Source organism: Meriones unguiculatus, chromosome 2 (assembly GCF_030254825.1).
Source record: "Meriones unguiculatus strain TT.TT164.6M chromosome 2, Bangor_MerUng_6.1, whole genome shotgun sequence".
Lineage (NCBI taxonomy): Eukaryota > Metazoa > Chordata > Mammalia > Rodentia > Muridae > Meriones > Meriones unguiculatus.
The window spans coordinates 159730337-159737767 of record NC_083350.1 but is presented as its reverse complement, the minus strand read 5'-3'; the positions used below and the strand labels follow the sequence as shown (position 1 = coordinate 159737767).

Below are 7431 nucleotides of genomic sequence, written 5' to 3'. Positions count from 1 at the left end.
AACATTACAGAGCAAAAAGTGCCCGCTGGGAGTGGGCAATCAGGAGAATCTAGGCACCACTGCCTAGTGTTGTCTGTGTGGAAAAGTGCGCTTCTGGTGGGAGGTACCTCCTCCTTTCAGGAGCAGTTGGCTGACTTTGCATTCACACACACACACACACACACTCTCTCTCTCTCTCTTTCACACACACTCATACACAGATAGTCATGCATACTCACACACACATAGTCACACACATTCACATACACACATTCACACACTCACGCACACACACTGGCACAGTGCCTTCTTCTGAGACTTTGCTCCCCGTCAGTGACACCCGGACTGGTTACTATTTCCGGGGTTAGGGGTTTCCTAACAAAGGCACTCAGTTGTAATAGTAAATTCTGTTGCTGATATATTTGTACAGTTCCTATTAGGCCAAGCATCTAAAGCTGTGACTGCCCAAAAAAAAAAAAAAAAAAAAAAAAAAAAAAAAAAAAATGACTTTGTCGGTGCACTTTGGTTTCGTGTTCTGTTTGAAGGGATTTTTGAATTCGTGGTTTTTCCATGCAGATAACCAAATGCTGACCACCTAGTTTGTTTCCAAAGGAGGTACTTCTGCCTTCTCCTTGGTTTAGACTGGACTTCCAAGTTTGTCTGCAGATGAATCTCCTGATTGATTTTTTTTCCTCCATTTCTCACAGGAACCGTGCAATCACCTACGCCAGATACTTATTTATCCATTTATATCACTCCAAGGTTGTGGCTATCACTTCACAAAAGCAAGTTGAAATCAATAGTTACTATGAAGCCAGATGATAGAACTTTTATCTACGCGCATATTTTTTTTTTTTTTTTCAGTTCAGGAATAGACTTCAGGACATGATCTGTAAGGCTCACTAAGGAACACTTTTATCCAAATAATCTATGGCAACTAAACTTTGGTGCAGCATTGGCCAATAGCAATAGGAAATCCATAGGGCTTGCTGATGAAAAGTCCATTAACCTATAATTTTCCCCTAAGAACCAGGATGTTTAATTTAACTCCTTGTAACAAGACTTTTGACTAGGCATGGACTAGTCAGTTATTGTGAGGTGCATTTCTCTTAGAAATTTATTAAATCTGTTACAGACTTAAGGCTGGGAATATTGTTCATTTGACAGAGTGCTTGCCTAGTGTGTGTGAAGGCCTGGGTCTGACCCCGGAACCACACAGAGATGGGCACGGTGGCAGACAACTGTCAGTAACCCCAGCACTCACAGGTGAAGAGGGGCAGGGCGTCACTCTCCCTTCCTGAGTGAGTGTGAGGTCAGCCTGGGGTTCATGAGTTCCTGTCTCAAAACCAACCAACCAAAAAGTGTATTCAAACTTCAAGAAGTAAAGGAAACGGCAAGAGGCTGAATCCTTTGTGGGGGTTACACGTGTCAGAAATCATAACATGCCAGATGAAGGTCCTCAGACAGGTGTTGCTTTCTCCATCCCCCATAGCCTCACAACAAGACCTTCAGATGGCATTGTCCTTTGGAAAGGAAATCCACACGTTTGCTTCCCTCCCTGCATTGGTGGGTTGAGAGAAAAAGTGAGACCTGACAGAGCTGAGCTCCATCAAGGCCATGGTTTACTTTGGAGACAGGTTAGGCTGAGTAACTTTTCTTGTGTTTACTTGGTTAAAAAATACAGCATGATAGTGCCCCCCCCATCAAAGGGTTGACGAGGGAAAGGGTATGTGCCTGCCTAGTGTAAATTAGGGCTCTTAAGAAATCGGAATGTCTATATCTAAGTTTTAGAGTGCTGCTTGGTTTCTAGAAAGCTTGCTCCCTGCACCTGCTCTTAGGAGACAAATATGTTAATGATGGGAGGAGAAGAGATGAAGGGTGCTCTTTGTTCTTCTTGCAGTCCCCTAACTTCCCAACGTGTAGACATTTCCAGGATTTAGAGATTATTAGCGTGGTGCCAGGTGGAATAAAGGGAAGGTCACAGATTTTGAGCAGCCCCTGCCTCTTTTTTGTGTTTGTATCATTAGTTGGGGGATTTAGGAACTCTGTTTTGTAAATAAAGCCTAGGTCCAGTAAGAAAGGAAAAACTATGTATTATCCACGGTTCTTGCTGAAAGCTGTGAAGAAAGTGTACAATATTTCAGAACATGTCCCCTCACTAGGGACGAGCTGCAGGTAGCACTGAGAGAACCGACAAGAGCTGAGTTCCCCCTCTCCCCATACCACCTGTATCACCCCACGCTTCTGTAAGCACTGTTAAAGAACGCAGACTTAGGCATCTATCACTCTTATTTAGTTTTCTCTCCTCCTAAATAACCTATTTCTTTCTGGGCATCTTCTCTACCCATAGCTTCGAGAATATAAGATGATGAAAGAGAAGGCACTCGCCGAAGATTAAAAAGACCATTTATTATGAAATCTGATTTTCCACGATTAAGGACAGCTCAGGCTAGAGGCAGCACCACGAGTTGTTTTGCTGATGTTTTCGGAGGCCGGAGCTGGAGGAAGCTGAGAGGGGCTCAGCATGAGCTGCAAGAGGATGTGGGTTAAGGGACTCCGTGTTTGGACAGATGGCTCCACACGGCATGTCCAGCCAGAGAAAGCAAGACTTTGCCTGGAGCTCTGGGTCAGGGGGGATAAAGCAGAGACTTTTGCACCAACCGTGTGAGGTCATCGGGAGAGCCAAGTCAGAAGACAGGCCTGTCAGTCATTTTCGACCACAGAGGGTCAGGAGGAAAGGAGAGTGGTTCCAGTCATTCGTTGGATAAATGGCTTCTTTCTCTTAAAGACAAGTATTTATGAGAATGAAGTCATGTTTAAAAGGTGTCAAAATACGAAGCAGCCGTGACAGATGAGTGGGAGGAAGTGGTGAGGGCTGTTTAGCCACGTCTTTCCTCTCTATCTCCTGACCGTTGGGTGTTCTCAGTCTAGACCTGGTTTACTGACGGGGCTGTGCTCAGTGTGCCAAACGTGGTGATGGCTCAGTGACGCCTGGCACGGGATCAGAAAGAGAAACAGCAGCCTTAGTGCTCTCTGGTATAGAGTTAACTGCCCCGGGCCCCACTTTCTTCATCTTGAGAACAATGCCAACCAGAGGTATGTGAGTTATTGTAGGTCTCGGGTGGAACGGATGAGAGTATTGTTTCAGCGTTAGTGTGGGTATAAGTTCACTTGCACGTTCTTGGAATTCAATGAAATGAAAGCGGTCAGCTTTCTCCATTATTCGGCACAGCATCCATTGTGCGTTGGTATCTGGGATTATATTATTGTGTTTCATTTACACAATGCATGCTATCTGATGCTGTCTTATGGAAGAGAGGCTTCATTACCAGAAGTTTCATAATTGAGTCTCAAACACAAAAACTGCATAACCTATAGAAAAGGAAAAAAAAATACACTTGAAGATGTCTTGAAGACATGTGTCTCTAGGTCTATATCTAGTTTTTAATATGGAAAACGAGATGTAGGATAGCCAATGCCCACATTTTAAGCAGATGCATCATACCACAAAGAGAGAGAGAGAGAGAGAGAGAGAGAGAGAGAGAGAGAGAACAAAAACCTGAAAAGGTCTTCACAGTAAGAGGCTGGCAGACTGGCAGACTCTTTGAGGGTCATCTAACTTCTCAACTGCCCCTCTAGTCCTCAGATCCTCCTGTGGATAACTTGCAGCCTTGTTTTGCCCAGTTTGTTCTTAAATTCTCCAACACAGCTTCAGTCCCACACATGATCTCTCAAGGGCAGGGAAGTTTTATGGGAACTGACACTTAGAAATTAGAGGCTTCCTTTTACAGAAAATAGACTTTCAAAGCCTCCTTATTTTTCAAATTTTACATAAGCCTAGATATATAACACAATATGAAAGCCTTCACTGAAGTTCTGGAAGGAATTTGTAAAAAGGAGGAATCCAGAAATGTCAATTTTGCTATTTTCTTATTTTTAGCAGTCAGGTGCTTTAACTCCCTTTTAAATCCTGATAGGGAAGCAGCTGCTGTCTGTTTGTGACCTCAGGTCAGAAAGAAAGGTAGCAAAGCTTGGCTTCAGGGTAAGAATCCAAATACCAAAATCATATGTGTGCTTAAATGTTTAAAGTTGCATTCAAAACAGTACACATTCACCTGTGGAACAAACCCTTATAAACGAATGTGTTGACAAGAATAATAGAAAGCGATCAGTGATCAGAAGTCCCCAAGTCTAGAAATGCTAAACTGTGTCATTTTTCTTTTCTCTTGTCCACTCCTCTTTCCCCTCCTCCTTCCTCCTTCCTCTTCGCTCTCCTAGTCAATCTTCTCTTTCCTCTTCTTTTTCAGGCTTTTCCTGCCCCCCGTGCAGATTACTTCCCATTTCTTCTGCTTTCTACCATTTTCTAGTCTTTCTCCTTCTGGCCATTTATTAAAATTTCCAATATATCAAATTACTTAGGTCCATTACTTCTGCAAATCCCATTCTTACAATAGTCATACTTTCTATTATTTGTTTGTATTTTATGTGTATGAGTGTTTGCCTAAATGTCTGTGTACCACATGTGTGCAGTGCCCACTAAAGACCAAAAGAGGACATTAGATCCCTGGGACTAGAGTTTACAGATGCTTCTAAGCTGCCATGTAGATGCTGGAAACCAAAGCTGGTTCCTCTATAAGAGAAGCAAATGCTCTTAACGGCTGAGCCATCTCTCCAACTCCTGATATTTAACAATTTTTAAAGACTACTGGGCAAATTTGTATCTACTGTGACATCATAAAAGGCCATGAGGGCCAAGGAATTACTCTAGAAGAAACAGACAAACTAAAAATAAGGTAGTAGCTAAATTCCCAAACACACATACTGAGTGTGGACATGCTTGACAATATCCAAAACTCCAGGCCCGGCGGGGGTCACTGAAGCACACAGAGGAGTTACAAACTCTGTTTTTAATTTTCTTCTGGAAAGATAGTCTGTTTCAGTTTTTTCTCAGTATACAAACAGGTTTTCAAGCTTTGGGATTTTTTCCCCTTCCCATTAAAAGTCATCTTCCCATCATGGAAATTTAGAAACATTGTTTTGCTAAAATTTTTAAACCTGAAATACTTCAGGTCTCAGGAAACTGTCTACCAGGCACCCAGAGAGTTCTGTCAATCAAACCTCACAGATTTGCTGGGTTGTTTCTAGTCTCTAATCGTGTTAAAGGAATAGAATGGCTTCTATAAATAGGCAAAGCCCTGCTGAAGACTCCCTTCCTATTTTTCCTCTGTACTGTAGAATTCAAGTTCTTGTTGAATTCATTTTGTGGCTTCATGGTTGTTTTCTGTGGTTGCATTTATTCATTAAGTTTTACCCTTCTTTTACCAGAAGCAAATGGATTAAATGCCTACTCCTTGCCTGTTTCAGATGCAAATGTGAAGAGGATTCCAGGTTACAGAGGAAACTCACAAAAAAGAGATCCATGATGAATGTGATTAATCAATTAACTGTATGTACATCCCCAAAAGGTTTACTACATACAAAGTTTTTATTTCTTCAACAATATGTGGTGGAAGATGGGTGATGGGTTTCGCAGTCCTGATTCATCTGACAGTCTTTTAAAAAAATATTACATTTATTATTGGGGGGGGTGTTGCTGTGTGCTCTATGATGCTCATGGAGACTACAACTTTTAGGAGTTCTGCAATGTAGCTCCTGAGGATCGAAGCTGAATTGTCAGGCTCAGAACCAGGTAACTTTACCAGCTGAACACAGTCTTGCTCTTTTGTTAAATCACAGAATAAATGGGAACTGGGATCGAAAGCCCCTGCCTCCCACTATTCGGCTGCTTGGAGAAGCCAGCCACCCTGAGTCCCCTGCAAGCATTGGAAACTGTGAAATGAAATATTGTCTTCATGCAGAGATGGAACAGAGACCAAGGCGGACTAAGGAGCAGCAGAGAAAGCGGGAGTGTGAATATTGGAGATAGGAGATAATAAGTACTTATTGCTTTAATATAGTTGTATATAGCATATATCACCTAAACATGAAGAGAAAAAGCCATATACACACATTCATGCAATTTTAGACCTTTGAGTACTAGTGATATTTCAGTTTTTACAAAAATATTTTAATGGAATACTGGAGAGACAGCTCAGTGCTTAAGAGCACCGGCAGTTTCTCCAAAGGACCCAGGTTCAAACCCCAGCACCCATGCGGCAGTTCACATCTGTCTGTAATTCCAGTTCCAGGGGATCTGACATGCTCACGTAGACATACTTGGAGGCAGAACACCAACGTAAATAAAATACAAAAATGATTAAAAAATGTTTAAAAAAAAAAAGCAGAGTGCGGTGGCATATGCCTGTAGTCTCAGCACTAGGGTAGGCAAAGGCAGGCAGATCTCTGTGAATTTGAGGCCAGCCTGGTCTACAAAGTGAGTCCAGGACAGCCAAGGCTACACAGAGAAACCCTGTCTTGAAAACAAAACAATACCAAAAATACTAATGTCCATGGGCTTTTGAAGGATGAATAAAATAAAAGTGTGGTCATAAAAATTGACATGACACCACCCATGAATAAATGTGCTATTTCACTTTCACTGACCTTTAAGATACTCTAAGGTGCCATTGTCCCCTCCCACCCCTTACCCCCTGCACTCCACTCAGCATCTGACACAGTCAGCTTCACCTGTAAACTTTACAGCACCTGGGAGGAGGGAACCTCAGCTTGGAAATTGCCTTGCTTCCGCCAGACTGGCCTGTGGGGGTATGTTTGTGATTGCTCGCTGATGTAGGAGGGCCTGGGACACTGTGGTTGGTCCTGTGTAGTATAAAAATGTAGCTGAGGAAACACTGGAAGCCAGGCAGCAGGCAGTGCTCCTCCTTGCTGCCTCAGTTCCTCCCCCTCATTCCTTCCTTGAGCGCCAGCCTGGGTTTCCATCGATAATGGGCTGAAACCCGTGAGCCAAATAAACCACTTGCCACCCCCCCCCCCGCGCCCCAAGCTGCTTTTGGTGAGTATTTCATCACAGCAACAGGAAACCTAACTAGGACAGCATCTATAGGCACCACAAATGCATTCGTATAAAAGACAGTTAACCAAAACGTGGGATGAGAATGGCCTTCACCGCTATTTCCTGATGACGCGCCTGATTTTTAGAAAACATCCTTTACGATGCGACTTAGAATACAGAACGAATTTCTCTTTCTTGTTTATTTATTCTGCTAAGACTCTGCCAGGAAGAGTTTGTTTCATGCCTGATAATTAAGATCTGACTGAAGAATTTTAACCTCCCCACAAGGATACTGAGTTGCTGCTAATGATTTGCCTTTTAAGATTACAATCTTTAGCTCATTGTTTATCAGGAGTGGGTCAGAAAGGTTGTGGACATCTCTTCAGCTGTGTAGGCCTGCTAGACTAAGTTAAAGTACAGAACTGTTGAAAGAGACACGTTCTCACAGGTAATCTTCAGAAACCCCCATCCTCAGATACTCCTTTTAACAAGCTGTTCTA

At 42.7% G+C, this 7431-nt stretch overlaps 1 long non-coding RNA gene across 1 annotated transcript; it reads left to right on the top strand.

Annotated features, from left to right (window-relative positions):
* The first annotated feature begins 2950 nt into the window (after positions 1-2950).
* Positions 2951-6411, top strand: LOC132652215 (uncharacterized). Its single transcript, XR_009589695.1, has 3 exons — positions 2951-3075; positions 5344-5425; positions 5716-6411. It is a non-coding gene; the product is annotated as an uncharacterized LOC132652215 (long non-coding RNA).
* The last annotated feature ends 1020 nt before the right edge of the window (positions 6412-7431 follow it).